The sequence below is a fragment of the Xylocopa sonorina genome, chromosome 8 (assembly GCF_050948175.1).
Source record: "Xylocopa sonorina isolate GNS202 chromosome 8, iyXylSono1_principal, whole genome shotgun sequence".
Taxonomy (NCBI): Eukaryota; Metazoa; Arthropoda; class Insecta; order Hymenoptera; family Apidae; genus Xylocopa; species Xylocopa sonorina.
Window position 1 is genome coordinate 236,630 of NC_135200.1, and position 17,244 is coordinate 253,873.

Below are 17,244 nucleotides of genomic sequence, written 5' to 3' on the forward strand. Positions count from 1 at the left end.
GATTCAAATGAATGTAAATGCGACACTTCCTTGCAAGGAAATAGCGTTTGCAGATGTCTACGTATCGTAGCAATAGAGTTCTAATGCTTCTTAAAACGCGATAACGCATCTCATTTCTATGTTTCATGGTAAGATATAATATGATTTGCGAAGTATCACGTATTCCTCGTCTACACTTCAAATGAATGTTAATGCGACACTTCCTTGCTAGGAAATAGCGTCTGCAGATGTCTAGGTATCGTAGCAATAGAGTTCTAATGCTACTTAAAACGCGATATCGCATCTCATTTCTATGTTTCATGGTAAGATATAACATGATTTGCGAAGTGTTATGTATTCCTCGTCTACACTTCAAATGAATGTGAATGCGATACTTCCTCGCTAGGAAATAGCGTTTGCAGATGTCTACGTATCGTAGCAATAGCTTTCTAATGCTTCTTAAAACGCGATATCGCATCTCATTTCTATGTTTCATGGTAAGATATAACATAATTTGCGAAGTGTTATGTATTCCTCGTCTACACTTCAAATGAATGTGAATGCGATACTTCCTCGCTAGGAAATAGCGTTTGCAGATGTCTACGTATCGTAGCAATAGCTTTCTAATGCTTCTTAAAATGCGATATCGAATCTCATTTCTATGTTTCATGGTAAGATATAATATGATTTGCGAAGTGTTATGTATTCCTCGTCTACACTTCAAATGAAAGTAAATGCGACACTTCCTTGCTAGGAAATAGCGTTTGCAGATGTCTACGTATCGAAGCAATAGAGTTCAAATGCTTCTTAAAACGAGATATTGCATCTCATATCTATGTTTCATGATAAGATATAATATTCATTGCGAAGTGTCATGCATTCCTCGTCTACGATTCAAATGAATGTAAATGCGACACTTCCTTGCAAGGAAATAGCGTTTGCAGATGTCTACGTATCGTAGCAATAGAGTTCTAGTGCTTCTTAAAACGCGATATCGCAACTCATTTCTATGTTTCATGGTAAGATATAATATGATTTGCGAAGTGTTATGTATTCCTCGCCTACACTTCAAATGAATGTAAACGCGACACATCCTTGCAAGGAAATAGCGATTGCAGATGTGTACGTATCGTGGCAATAGAGTTCATATGATTCTTAAAACGCGATATCGCATCTCATTTCTATGTTTCATGGTAAGATATAACATGATTTGCGAAGTGTTATGTATTCCTCGTCTACATTTCAAATGAATGTAAATGCGACACTTCCTTGCACGGATATAGCGATTGCAGATGTCTACGTATCGTAGCAATAGAGTTCATATGATTCCTAATACGCGATACCGCATCTCATTTCTATGTTTCATGATAAGATATAACATGATTTGCGAAGTGTTATGTATTCCTCGTCTACACTTCAAATGAATGTGAATGCGATACTTCCTCGCTAGGAAATAGCGTTTGCAGATGTCTACGTATCGTAGCAATAGCTTTCTAATGCTTCTTAAAATGCGATATCGAATCTCATTTCTATGTTTCATGGTAAGATATAATATGATTTGCGAAGTGTTATGTATTCCTCGTTAACACTTCAAATGAATGTAAATGCGACACTTCCTTGCAAGGAAATAGCGATTGCAGATGTCTACGTATCGTAGCAATAGAGTTCAAATGCTTCTTAAAACGAGATATTGCATCTCATATCTATGTTTCATGATAAGATATAATATTCATTGCGAAGTGTTATGCATTTTTCGTCTACGTTTCAAATGAATGTAAATGCGACAGTTCCTTGCTAGGAAATAGCGTCTGCAGATGTCTAGGTATCGTAGCAATAGAGTTCTAATGCTACTTAAAACGCGATATCGCATCTCATTTCTATGTTTCATGGTAAGATATAATATTCATTGCGAAGTGTTATGCATTCCTCGTCTACGACTCAAATGAATGTAAATGCGACACTTCCTTGCAAGGAAATAGCGTTTGCAGATGTCTACGTATCGTAGCAATAGAGTTCATATGATTCCTAAAACGCGATATCGCATCTCATTTCTATGTTTCATGGTAAGATATAACATGATTTGCGAAGTGTTATGTATTCCTCGTCTACACTTCAAATGAATGTGAATGCGATACTTCCTCGCTAGGAAATAGCGTTTGCAGATGTCTACGTATCGTAGCAATAGCTTTCTAATGCTTCTTAAAATGCGATATCGAATCTCATTTCTATGTTTCATGGTAAGATATAATATAATTTGCGAAGTATCACGTATTCCTCGTCTACACTTCAAATGAATGTAAATGCGACACTTCCTTGCAAGGAAATAGCGTCTGCAGATGTCTAGGTATAGTAGCAATAGAGTTCTAATGCTTCTTAAAACGCGATATCGCATCTCATTTCTATGTTTCATGGTAAGATATAATATTCATTGCGAAGTGTTATGCATTCCTCGTCTACGATTCAAATGAATGTAAATGCGACACTTCCTTGCAAGGAAATAGCGTTTGCAGATGTCTACGTATCGTAGCAATAGAGTTCTAATGCTTCTTAAAACGCGATATCGCATCTCATTTCTATGTTTCATGGTAAGATATAATATGATTTGCGAAGTGTTATGCATTCCTCGTCAACACTTCAAATGAATGTAAATGCGACACTTCCTTGCAAGGAAATAGCGATTGCAGATGTCTACATATCGTAGCAATAGTGTTCTAATGCTTCTTAAAACGCGATATCGCATCTCATTTCTATGTTTCATGGTAAGATATAATATGATTTGCGAAGTATCATGTATTCCTCGTCTACACTACAAATGAATGTTAATGCGACACTTCCTTGCTAGGAAATAGCGTCTGCAGATGTCTAGGTATCGTAGCAACAGAGTTCTAATGCTTCTTAAAACGCGATATCGCATCTCATTTCTATGTTTCATGGTAAGATATAATATGATTTGCGAGGTGTTATGTATTCCTCGTCTACATTTCAAATGAAAGTAAATGCGACACTTCCTTGCAAGGAAATAGCGATTGCAGATGTCTAGGTATCGTAGCAATAGAGTTCTAATGCTTCTTAAAACGCGATATCGCATCTCATTTCTATGTTTCATGGTAAGATATAATATGATTTGCGAAGTTTTATGTATTCCTCGTCTACACTTCAAATGAATGTAAATGCGACACTTCTTTGCTAGGAAATAGCGTTTGCAAATGTCTACATATCGTAGCAATAGTGTTCTAATGCTTCTTAAAACGCGATATCGCATCTCATTTCTATGTTTCATGGTAAGATATAATATGATTTGCGAAGTAACATGTATTCCTCGTCTACACTACAAATGAATGTTAATGCGACACTTCCTTGCTAGGAAATAGCGTCTGCAGATGTCTAGGTATCGTAGCAACAGAGTTCTAATGCTTCTTAAAACGCGATATCGCATCTCATTTCTATGTTTCATGGTAAGATATAATATGATTTGCGAGGTGTTATGTATTCCTCGTCTACATTTCAAATGAAAGTAAATGCGAAACTTCCTTGCAAGGAAATAGCGATTGCAGATTTCTACGTATCCTAGCAATAGAGTTCTAATGCTTCTTAAAACGCGATATCGCATCTCATTTCTATGTTTCATGATAAGATATAATATGATTTGCGAAGTATCATGTATTCCTCGTCTACACTTCAAATGAATGTGAATGCGATACTTCCTCGCTAGGAAATAGCGTTTGCAGATATCTACGTATCGTAGCAATAGCTTACTAATGCTTCTTAAAACGCGATATCGCATCTCATTTCTATGTTTCATGGTAAGATATTATATGATTTGCGAAGTAGCATGTATTCCTCGTCTACACTTCAAATGAATGTAAATGCGACACTTCCTTGCTAGGAAATAGCGTCTGCCGATGTCTAGGTATCGTAGCAATAGAGTTCTAATGCTACTTAAAACGCGATATCGCATCTCATTTCTATGCTTCATGGTAAGATATAATATGATTGGCGAAGTGTTATGTATTCCTCGTCTACGATTCAAATGAATGTAAATGCGACACTTCCTTGCAAGGAAATAGCGTTTGCAGATGTCTACGTATCGTAGCAATAGAGTTCTAGTGCTTCTTAAAACGCGATATCGCAACTCATTTCTATGTTTCATGGTAAGATATAATATGATTTGCGAAGTGTTATGTATTCCTCGCCTACACTTCAAATGAATGTAAACGCGACACATCCTTGCAAGGAAATAGCGATTGCAGATGTCTACGTATCGTAGCAATAGAGTTCATATGATTCTTAAAACGCGATATCGCATCTCATTTCTATGTTTCATGGTAAGATATAACATGATTTGCGAAGTGTTATGTATTCCTCGTCTACACTTCAAATGAATGTGAATGCGATACTTCCTCGCTAGGAAATAGCGTTTGCAGATATCTACGTGTCGTAGCAATAGCTTTCTAATGCTTCTTAAAACGCGATATCGAATCTCATTTCTATGTTTCATGGTATAGATATAATATGATTTGCGAAGTATCATGTATTCCTCGTCTACACTTCAAATGAATGTAAATGCGACACTTCCTTGTTAGGAAATAGCGTCTGCAGATGTCTAGGTATCGTAGCAAGAGAGTTCAAATGCTTCTTAAAACGAGATATTGCATCTCATATCTATGTTTCATGATAAGATATAATATTCATTGCGAAGTGTTAAGCATTCCTCGTCTACACTTCAAATGAATGTAAATGCGACACTTCCTTGCAAGGAAATAGCGATTGCAGATGTCTACGTATCGTAGCAATGGAGTTCAAATGTTTCTTAAAACGCGATATCGCATCTCATTTCTATGTTTCATGGTAAGATATAACATGATTTGCGAAGTGCTATGTATTCCTCGTCTACACATCAAATGAATTTGAATGCGATACTTCCTCGCTAGGAAATAGCGTTTGCAGATGTCTACGTATCGTAGCAATAGCTTTCTAATGCTTCTTAAAACGAGATATTGCATCTCATATCTATGTTTGATGATAAGATATAATATACATTGCGAAGTGTTATGCATTCCTCGTCTACGATTCAAATGAATGTAAATGCGACACTTCCATGCAAGGAAATAGCATTTGCAGGTGTCTACGTATCGTAGCAATAGAGTTCATATGATTCTTAAAACGCTATATTGCATCTCATTTCTACGTTTCGTGGTAAGATATAATATGATTTGCGAAGTGTCATGTATTCCTCGTCTACACTTCAAATGAATGTGAATGCCACACTTCCTCGCTAGGAAATAGCGTTTGCAGATGTCTACGTATCGTAGCAATAGAGTTCTAATGCTTCTTAAAACGCGATATCGCATCTCATTTCTATGTTTCATGATAAGATATAATATGATTTGCGAAGTGTTATGTATTCCTCGTCTACACTTCAAATGAATGTAAATGCGACACTTCTTTGCTAAGAAATAGCGTTTGCAAATGTCTACCTATCGTAGCCATAGTGTTCTAATGCTTCTCAAAACGCGATATCGCAACTCATTTCTATGTTTCATGGTAAGATATAATATGATTTGCGAAGTGTTATGTATTCCTCGTCTACACATCAAATGAATGTAAATGCGACACTTCCTTGCAAGGAAATAGCGATTGCAGATGTCTACGTATCGTAGCAATAGAGTTCAAATGATACTTAAAACGCGATATCGCATCTCATTTCTATGTTTCATGGTAAGATATAACATGATTTGCGAAGTGTTATGTATTCCTCGTCTACACATCAAATGAATGTGAATGCGATACTTCCTCGCTAGGAAATAGGGTTTGCAGATGTCTACGTATCGTAGCAATAGCTATCTAATGCTCCTTAAAACGAGATATTGCATCTCATATCTATGTTTGATGATAAGATATAATATTCATTGCGAAGTGTTATGCATTCCTCGTCTACGATTCAAATGAATGTAAATGCGACACATCCTTGCAAGGAAATAGCGATTGCAGATGTCTACGTATCGTAGCAATAGAGTTCATATGATTCTTAAAACGCGATATCGAATCTCATTTCTATGTTTCATGGTAAGATACAATATGATTTGCGAAGTATCATGTATTCCTCGTCGACACTTCAAATGAATGTAAATGCGACACTTCCTTGCTAGGAAATAGCGTCTGCCGAGGTCTAGGTATCGTAGCAATAGAGTTCTAATGCTACTTAAAACGCGATATCGCATCTCATTTCTATGCTTCATGGTGAGATATAATATGATTTGCGAAGTGTTATGTATTCCTCGTTTACGATTCAAATGAATGTAAATGCGACACTTCCTTGCAAGGAAATAGCGTTTGCAGATGTCTACGTATCGTAGCAATAGAGTTCTAATGCTTCTTAAAACGCGATATCGCATCTCATTTCTATGTTTCATGGTAAGATATAATATGATTTGCGAAGTATCATGTATTCCTCGTCTACAATTCAAATGTATGTAAATGCGACACTTCCTTGCTAGGAAATAGCGTCTGCCGATGTCTAGGTATCGTAGCAATAGAGTTCTAATGCTACTTAAAACGCGATATCGCATCTCATTTCTATGCTTCATGGTAAGATATAATATGATTGGCGAAGTGTTATGTTTTCCTCGTCTACGATTCAAATGAATGTAAATGCGACACATCCTTGCAAGGAAATAGCGATTGCAGATGTCTACGTATCGTAGCAATAGAGTTCATATGATTCTTAAAACGCGATATCGAATCTCATTTCTATGTTTCATGGTAAGATATAATATGATTTGCGAAGTGTTATGTATTCCTCGCCTACACTTCAAATGAATGTAAATGCGACACATCCTTGCAAGGAAATAGCGATTGCAGATGTCTACGTATCGTAGCAATAGGGTTCATATGATTCTTAAAACGCGATATCGCATCTCATTTCTATGTTTCATGGTAAGATATAACATGATTTGCGAAGTGTTATGTATTCCTCGTCTACACTTCAAATGAATGTGAATGCGATACTTCCTCGCTAGGAAATAGCGTTTGCAGATGTCTACGTATCGAAGCAATAGAGTTCAAATTCTTCTTAAAACGCGATATCGCATCTCATCTCTATGTTTCATGGTAAGATATAATATGATTTGCGAAGTATCACGTATTCCTCGTCTACACTTCAAATGAATGTAAATGCGACACTTCCTTGCTACGCAATAGCGTCTGCAGATGTCTACGTATCGTAGCAATAGAGTTCATATGATTCTTAAAACAAGATATTGCATCTCATTTCTATGTTTCATGATAAGATATAATATGATTTGCGAAGTGTTACGTATTCCTCGTCTACACTTCAAATGAATGTAAATGCGACACTTCCTTGCAAGGAAATAGCGTTTGCAGATGTCTACGTACCGTAGCAATAGAGTTCTAATGCTTCTTAAAACGCGATATCGCATCTCATTTCTATGTTTCATGGTAAGATATAATATGATTTGCGAAGTATCATGTATTCCTCGTCTACAATTCAAATGTATGTAAATGCGACACTTCCTTGCTAGGAAATAGCGTCTGCCGATGTCTAGGTATCGTAGCAATAGAGTTCTAATGCTACTTAAAACGCGATATCGCATCTCATTTCTATGCTTCATGGTAAGATATAATATGATTGGCGAAGTGTTATGTATTCCTCGTCTACGATTCAAATGAATGTAAATGCGACACATCCTTGCAAGGAAATAGCGATTGCAGATGTCTACGTATCGTAGCAATAGAGTTCATATGATTCTTAAAACGCGATATCGAATCTCATTTCTATGTTTCATGGTAAGATATAATATGATTTGCGAAGTGTTATGTATTCCTCGCCTACACTTCAAATGAATGTAAATGCGACACATCCTTGCAAGGAAATAGCGATTGCAGATGTCTACGTATCGTAGCAATAGGGTTCATATGATTCTTAAAACGCGATATCGCATCTCATTTCTATGTTTCATGGTAAGATATAACATGATTTGCGAAGTGTTATGTATTCCTCGTCTACACTTCAAATGAATGTGAATGCGATACTTCCTCGCTAGGAAATAGCGTTTGCAGATATCTACGTGTCGTAGCAATAGCTTTCTAATGCTTCTTAAAACGCGATATCGAATCTCATTTCTATGTTTCATGGTATAGATATAATATGATTTGCGAAGTATCATGTATTCCTCGTCTACACTTCAAATGAATGTAAATGCGACACTTCCTTGCTAGGAAATAGCGTCTGCCGAGATCTAGGTATCGTAGCAATAGAGTTCTAATGCTACTTAAAACGCGATATCGCATCTCATTTCTATGCTTCATGGTGAGATATAATATGATTTGCGAAGTGTTATGTATTCCTCGTCTACGATTCAAATGAATGTAAATGCGACACTTCCTTGCAAGGAAATAGCGTTTGCAGATGTCTACGTATCGTAGCAATAGAGTTCTAATGCTTCTTAAAACGCGATATCGCATCTCATTTCTATGTTTCATGGTAAGATATAATATGATTTGCGAAGTATCATGTATTCCTCGTCTACAATTCAAATGAATGTAAATGCGACACTTCCTTGCTAGGAAATAGCGTCTGCCGATGTCTAGGTACCGTAGCAATAGAGTTCTAATGCTACTTAAAACGCGATATCGCATCTCATTTCTATGCTTCATGGTAAGATATAATATGATTGGCGAAGTGTTATGTATTCCTCGTCTACGATTCAAATGAATGTAAATGCGACACTTCCTTGCAAGGAAATAGCGTTTGCAGATGTCTACGTATCGTAGCAATAGAGTTCTAGTGCTTCTTAAAACGCGATATCGCATCTCATTTCTATGTTTCATGGTAAGATATAATATGATTTGCGAAGTGTTATGTATTCCTCGCCTACACTTCAAATGAATGTGAATGCGACACTTCCTCGCTAGGAAATAGCGTTTGCAGATGTCTACGTATCGTAGCAATAGCTTTCTAATGCTCCTTAAAACGAGATATTGCATCTCATATCTATGTTTGATGATAAGATATAATATTCATTGCGAAGTGTTATGCATTTCTCGTCTACGATTCAAATGAATGTGAATTCGACACTTCCATGCAAGGAAATAGCATTTGCAGATGTCTACGTATCGTAGCAATAGAGTTCTTATGATTCTAAAAAGGCGATATCGCATCTCATTTCTATGTTTCATGGTAAGATATAATATGACTTGCGAAGTGTTATGTATTCCTCGTCTACACTTCAAATGAATGTAAATGCGACACTTCCTTGCTACGCAATAGCGTCTGCAGATGTCTACGTATCGTAGCAATAGAGTTCATATGATTCTTAAAACAAGATATTGCATCTCATTTCTATGTTTCATGATAAGATATAATATGATTTGCGAAGTGTTACGTATTCCTCGTCTACACTTCAAATGAATGTAAATGCGACACTTCCTTGCAAGGAAATAGCGTTTGCAGATGTCTACGTACCGTAGCAATAGAGTTCTAATGCTTCTTAAAACGCGATATCGCATCTCATTTCTATGTTTCATGCTAAGATATAATATGATTTGCGAAGTGCTATGTATTCCTCGCCTACACTTCAAATGAATGTAAATGCGACACTTCCTTGCAAGGAAATAGCGATTGCAGATGTCTACGTATCGTAGCAATAGAGTACATATGATTCTTAAAACGCGATATCGCATCTCATTTCTATGTTTCATGGTAAGATATAACATGATTTGCGAAGTGTTATGTATTCCTCGCCTACACTTCAAATGAATGTGAATGCGACACTTCCTCGCTAGGAAATAGCGTTTGCAGATGTCTACGTATCGTAGCAACAGAGTTCTAATGCTACATAAAACGCGATATCGCATTTCATTTCTATGTTTCATGGGAAGATATAATATGATTTGCGAAGTGTTATGTATTCCTCGTCTACACTTCAAATGAATGTAAATGCGACACTTCCTTGCAAGGAAATAGCGTTTGCAGATGTCTACGTATCGAAGCAATAGAGTTCAAATGCTTCTTAAAACGCGATATCGCATCTCATCTCTATGTTTCATGGTAAGATATAATATGATTTGCGAAGTATCACGTATTCCTCGTCTACACTTCAAATGAATGTAAATGCGACACTTCCTTGCTACGCAATAGCGTCTGCAGATGTCTACGTATCGTAGCAATAGAGTTCATATGATTCTTAAAACAAGATATTGCATCTCATTTCTATGTTTCATGATAAGATATAATATGATTTGCGAAGTGTTACGTATTCCTCGTCTACACTTCAAATGAATGTAAATGCGACACTTCCTTGCAAGGAAATAGCGTTTGCAGATGTCTACCTATCGTAGCAATAGAGTTTTAATGCTTCTTAAAACGCGATATCGCATCTCATTTCCATGTTTCATGGTAAGATATAATATGATTTGCGAAGTATCATGTATTCCTCGTCTACACTTCAAATGAATGTAAATACGACACTTCCTTGCTAGGAACTAGCGTCTGCCGATGTCTAGGTATCGTAGCAATAGAGTTCTAATGCTACTTAAAACGCGATATCGCATCTCATTTCTATGCTTCATGGTAAGATATAATATGATTTGCGAAGTGTTATGTATTCCTCGTCTACGATTCAAATGAATGTAAATGCGACACTTCCTTGCAAGGAAATAGCGTTTGCAGATGTCTACGTACCGTAGCAATAGAGTTCTAATGCTTCTTAAAACGCGATGTCGCATCTTATTTCTATGTTTCATGGTAAGATATAATATGACTTGCGAAGTGTTATGTATTCCTCGTCTACGATTCAAATGAATGTAAATGCGACACATCCTTGCAAGGAAATAGCGATTGCAGATGTCTACGTATCGTAGCAATAGAGTTCATATGATTCTTAAAACGCGATATCGAATCTCATTTCTATGTTTCATGGTAAGATATAATATGATTTGCGAAGTGTTATGTATTCCTCGCCTACACTTCAAATGAATGTAAATGCGACACATCCTTGCAAGGAAATAGCGATTGCAGATGTCTACGTATCGTAGCAATAGGGTTCATATGATTCTTAAAACGCGATATCGCATCTCATTTCTATGTTTCATGGTAAGATATAACATGATTTGCGAAGTGTTATGTATTCCTCGTCTACACTTCAAATGAATGTGAATGCGATACTTCCTCGCTAGGAAATAGCGTTTGCAGATATCTACGTGTCGTAGCAATAGCTTTCTAATGCTTCTTAAAACGCGATATCGAATCTCATTTCTATGTTTCATGGTATAGATATAATATGATTTGCGAAGTATCATGTATTCCTCGTCTACACTTCAAATGAATGTAAATGCGACACTTCCTTGCTAGGAAATAGCGTCTGCCGAGATCTAGGTATCGTAGCAATAGAGTTCTAATGCTACTTAAAACGCGATATCGCATCTCATTTCTATGCTTCATGGTGAGATATAATATGATTTGCGAAGTGTTATGTATTCCTCGTCTACGATTCAAATGAATGTAAATGCGACACTTCCTTGCAAGGAAATAGCGTTTGCAGATGTCTACGTATCGTAGCAATAGAGTTCTAATGCTTCTTAAAACGCGATATCGCATCTCATTTCTATGTTTCATGGTAAGATATAATATGATTTGCGAAGTATCATGTATTCCTCGTCTACAATTCAAATGAATGTAAATGCGACACTTCCTTGCTAGGAAATAGCGTCTGCCGATGTCTAGGTATCGTAGCAATAGAGTTCTAATGCTACTTAAAACGCGATATCGCATCTCATTTCTATGCTTCATGGTAAGATATAATATGATTGGCGAAGTGTTATGTATTCCTCGTCTACGATTCAAATGAATGTAAATGCGACACTTCCTTGCAAGGAAATAGCGTTTGCAGATGTCTACGTATCGTAGCAATAGAGTTCATATGATTCTTAAAACGCGATATCGAATCTCATTTCTATGTTTCATGGTAAGATATAATATGATTTGCGAAGTGTTATGTATTCCTCGCCTACACTTCAAATGAATGTAAATGCGACACATCCTTGCAAGGAAATAGCGATTGCAGATGTCTACGTATCGTAGCAATAGAGTTCATATGATTCTTAAAACAAGATATTGCATCTCATTTCTATGTTTCATGATAAGATATAATATGATTTGCGAATTGTTACGTATTCCTCGTCTACACTTCAAATGAATGTAAATGCGACACTTCCTTGCAAGGAAATAGCGTTTGCAGATGTCTACGTACCGTAGCAATAGAGTTCTAATGCTTCTTAAAACGCGATATCGCATCTCATTTCTATGTTTCATGGTAAGATATAATATGATTTGCGAAGTATCATGTATTCCTCGTCTACAATTCAAATGTATGTAAATGCGACACTTCCTTGCTAGGAAATAGCGTCTGCCGATGTCTAGGTATCGTAGCAATAGAGTTCTAATGCTACTTAAAACGCGATATCGCATCTCATTTCTATGCTTCATGGTAAGATATAATATGATTGGCGAAGTGTTATGTATTCCTCGTCTACGATTCAAATGAATGTAAATGCGACACATCCTTGCAAGGAAATAGCGATTGCAGATGTCTACGTATCGTAGCAATAGAGTTCATATGATTCTTAAAACGCGATATCGAATCTCATTTCTATGTTTCATGGTAAGATATAATATGATTTGCGAAGTGTTATGTATTCCTCGCCTACACTTCAAATGAATGTAAATGCGACACATCCTTGCAAGGAAATAGCGATTGCAGATGTCTACGTATCGTAGCAATAGGGTTCATATGATTCTTAAAACGCGATATCGCATCTCATTTCTATGTTTCATGGTAAGATATAACATGATTTGCGAAGTGTTATGTATTCCTCGTCTACACTTCAAATGAATGTGAATGCGATACTTCCTCGCTAGGAAATAGCGTTTGCAGATATCTACGTGTCGTAGCAATAGCTTTCTAATGCTTCTTAAAACGCGATATCGAATCTCATTTCTATGTTTCATGGTATAGATATAATATGATTTGCGAAGTATCATGTATTCCTCGTCTACACTTCAAATGAATGTAAATGCGACACTTCCTTGCTAGGAAATAGCGTCTGCCGAGATGTAGGTATCGTAGCAATAGAGTTCTAATGCTACTTAAAACGCGATATCGCATCTCATTTCTATGCTTCATGGTGAGATATAATATGATTTGCGAAGTGTTATGTATTCCTCGTCTACGATTCAAATGAATGTAAATGCGACACTTCCTTGCAAGGAAATAGCGTTTGCAGATGTCTACGTATCGTAGCAATAGAGTTCTAATGCTTCTTAAAACGCGATATCGCATCTCATTTCTATGTTTCATGATAAGATATAATATGATTTGCGAAGTATCATGTATTCCTCGTCTACAATTCAAATGAATGTAAATGCGACACTTCCTTGCTAGGAAATAGCGTCTGCCGATGTCTAGGTATCGTAGCAATAGTGTTCTAATGCTACTTAAAACGCGATATCGCATCTCATTTCTATGCTTCATGGTAAGATATAATATGATTGGCGAAGTGTTATGTATTCCTCGTCTACGATTCAAATGAATGTAAATGCGACACTTCCTTGCAAGGAAATAGCGTTTGCAGATGTCTACGTATCGTAGCAATAGAGTTCTAGTGCTTCTTAAAACGCGATATCGCATCTCATTTCTATGTTTCATGGTAAGATATAATATGATTTGCGAAGTGTTATGTATTCCTCGCCTACACTTCAAATGAATGTGAATGCGACACTTCCTCGCTAGGAAATAGCGTTTGCAGATGTCTACGTATCGTAGCAATAGCTTTCTAATGCTCCTTAAAACGAGATATTGCATCTCATATCTATGTTTGATGATAAGATATAATATTCATTGCGAAGTGTTATGCATTCCTCGTCTACGATTCAAATGAATGTGAATTCGACACTTCCATGCAAGGAAATAGCATTTGCAGATGTCTACGTATCGTAGCAATAGAGTTCCAATGCTTCTTAAAACGGGATATTGCATCTAGTATCTATGTTTCATGATAATATATAATATTCATTGCGAAGTGTTATGCATTCCTCGTCTACGATTCAAATGAATGTAAATGCGACACTTCCTTGCAAGGAAATAGCGTTTGCAGATGTCAACGTATCGAAGCAATAGAGTTCAAATGCTTCTTAAAACGCGATATCGCATCTCATTTCTATGTTTCATGGTAAGATATAATATGATTTGCGAAGTGTTATGTATTCCTCGTCTACACTTCAAATGAATGTAAATGCGACACTTCCTTGCTGGGAAATAGCGTCTGCAGATGTCTACCTATCGTAGCAATAGAGTTCTAATGCTTCTTAAAACGCGATATCGCATCTCATTTCTATGTTTCATGGTAAGATATAATATGACTTGCGAAGTGTTATGTATTCCTCGTCTACACTTCAAATGAATGTAAATGCGACACTTCCTTGCTACGCAATAGCGTCTGCAGATGTCTACGTATCGTAGCAAGAGAGTTCATATGATTCTTAAAACAAGATATTGCATCTCATTTCTATGTTTCATGATAAGATATAATATGATTTGCGAAGTGTTACGTATTCCTCGTCTACACTTCAAATGAATGTAAATGCGACACTTCCTTGCAAGGAAATAGCGTTTGCAGATGTCTACGTACCGTAGCAATAGAGTTCTAATGCTTCTTAAAACGCGATATCGCATCTCATTTCTATGTTTCATGCTAAGATATAATATGATTTGCGAAGTGTTATGTATTCCTCGCCTACACTTCAAATGAATGTAAATGCGACACTTCCTTGCAAGGAAATAGCGATTGCAGATGTCTACGTATCGTAGCAATAGAGTTCATATGATTCTTAAAACGCGATATCGCATCTCATTTCTATGTTTCATGGTAAGATATAACATGATTTGCGAAGTGTTATGTATTCCTCGCCTACACTTCAAATGAATGTGAATGCGACACTTCCTCGCTAGGAAATAGCGTTTGCAGATGTCTACGTATCGTAGCAACAGAGTTCTAATGCTACATAAAACGCGATATCGCATTTCATTTCTATGTTTCATGGTAAGATATAATATGATTTGCGAAGTGTTATGTATTCCTCGTCTACACTTCAAATGAATGTAAATGCGACACTTCCTTGCAAGGAAATAGCGTTTGCAGATGTCTACCTATCGTAGCAATAGAGTTTTAATGCTTCTTAAAACGCGATATCGCATCTCATTTCCATGTTTCATGGTGAGATATAATATGATTTGCGAAGTATCATGTATTCCTCGTCTACACTTCAAATGAATGTAAATACGACACTTCCTTGCTAGGAACTAGCGTCTGCCGATGTCTAGGTATCGTAGCAATAGAGTTCTAATGCTACTTAAAACGCGATATCGCATCTCATTTCTATGCTTCATGGTAAGATATAATATGATTTGCGAAGTGTTATGTATTCCTCGTCTACGATTCAAATGAATGTAAATGCGACACTTCCTTGCAAGGAAATAGCGTTTGCAGATGTCTACGTACCGTAGCAATAGAGTTCTAATGCTTCTTAAAACGCGATATCGCATCTTATTTCTATGTTTCATGGTAAGATATAATATGATTTGCGAAGTGTTATGTATTCCTCGCCTACACTTCAAATGAATGTAAATGCGACACTTCCTTGCAAGGAAATAGCGTCTGCAGATTTCTACGTATCGTAGCAATAGAGTTCATATGATTCTTAAAACGCGATATCGCATCTCATTTCTATGTTTCATGGTAAGATATAACATGATTTGCGAAGTGTTATGTATTCCTCGTCTACACATCAAATGAATGTGAATGCGATACTTCCACGCTAGGAAATAGCGTTTGCAGATGTCTACGTATCGTAGCAATAGCTTTCTAATGCTCCTTAAAACGAGATATTGCATCTCATATCTATGTTTGATGATAAGATATAATATTCATTGCGAAGTGTTATGCATTCCTCGTCTACGATTCAAATGAATGTGAATTCGACACTTCCATGCAAGGAAATAGCATTTGCAGATGTCTACGTATCGTAGCAATAGAGTTCTTATGATTCTAAAAAGGCGATATCGCATCTCATTTCTATGTTTCATGGTAAGATATAATATGACTTGCGAAGTGTTATGTATTCCTCGTCTACACTTCAAATGAATGTAAATGCGACACTTCCTTGCTAGGAAATAGCGTCTGCCGAGATCTAGGTATCGTAGCAATAGAGTTCTAATGCTACTTAAAACGCGATATCGCATCTCATTTCTATGCTTCATGGTGAGATATAATATGATTTGCGAAGTGTTATGTATTCCTCGTCTACGATTCAAATGAATGTAAATGCGACACTTCCTTGCAAGGAAATAGCGTTTGCAGATGTCTACGTATCGTAGCAATAGAGTTCTAATGCTTCTTAAAACGCGATATCGCATCTCATTTCTATGTTTCATGGTAAGATATAATATGATTTGCGAAGTATCATGTATTCCTCGTCTACAATTCAAATGAATGTAAATGCGACACTTCCTTGCTAGGAAATAGCGTCTGCCGATGTCTAGGTATCGTAGCAATAGAGTTCTAATGCTACTTAAAACGCGATATCGCATCTCATTTCTATGCTTCATGGTAAGATATAATATGATTGGCGAAGTGTTATGTATTCCTCGTCTACGATTCAAATGAATGTAAATGCGACACTTCCTTGCAAGGAAATAGCGTTTGCAGATGTCTACGTATCGTAGCAATAGAGTTCTAGTGCTTCTTAAAACGCGATATCGCATCTCATTTCTATGTTTCATGGTAAGATATAATATGATTTGCGAAGTGTTATGTATTCCTCGCCTACACTTCAAATGAATGTGAATGCGACACTTCCTCGCTAGGAAATAGCGTTTGGAGATGTCTACGTATCGTAGCAACAGAGTTCTAATGCTACATAAAACGCGATATCGCATCTCATTTCTATGTTTCATGGTAAGATATAATATGACTTGCGAAGTGTTATGTATTCCTCGTCTACACTTCAAATGAATGTAAATGCGACACTTCCTTGCAAGGAAATAGCGTTTGCAGATGTCTACGTATCGAAGCAATAGAGTTCAAATTCTTCTTAAAACGCGATATCGCATCTCATCCCTATGTTTCATGGTAAGATATAATATGATTTGCGAAGTATCACGTATTCCTCGTCTACACTTCAAATGAATG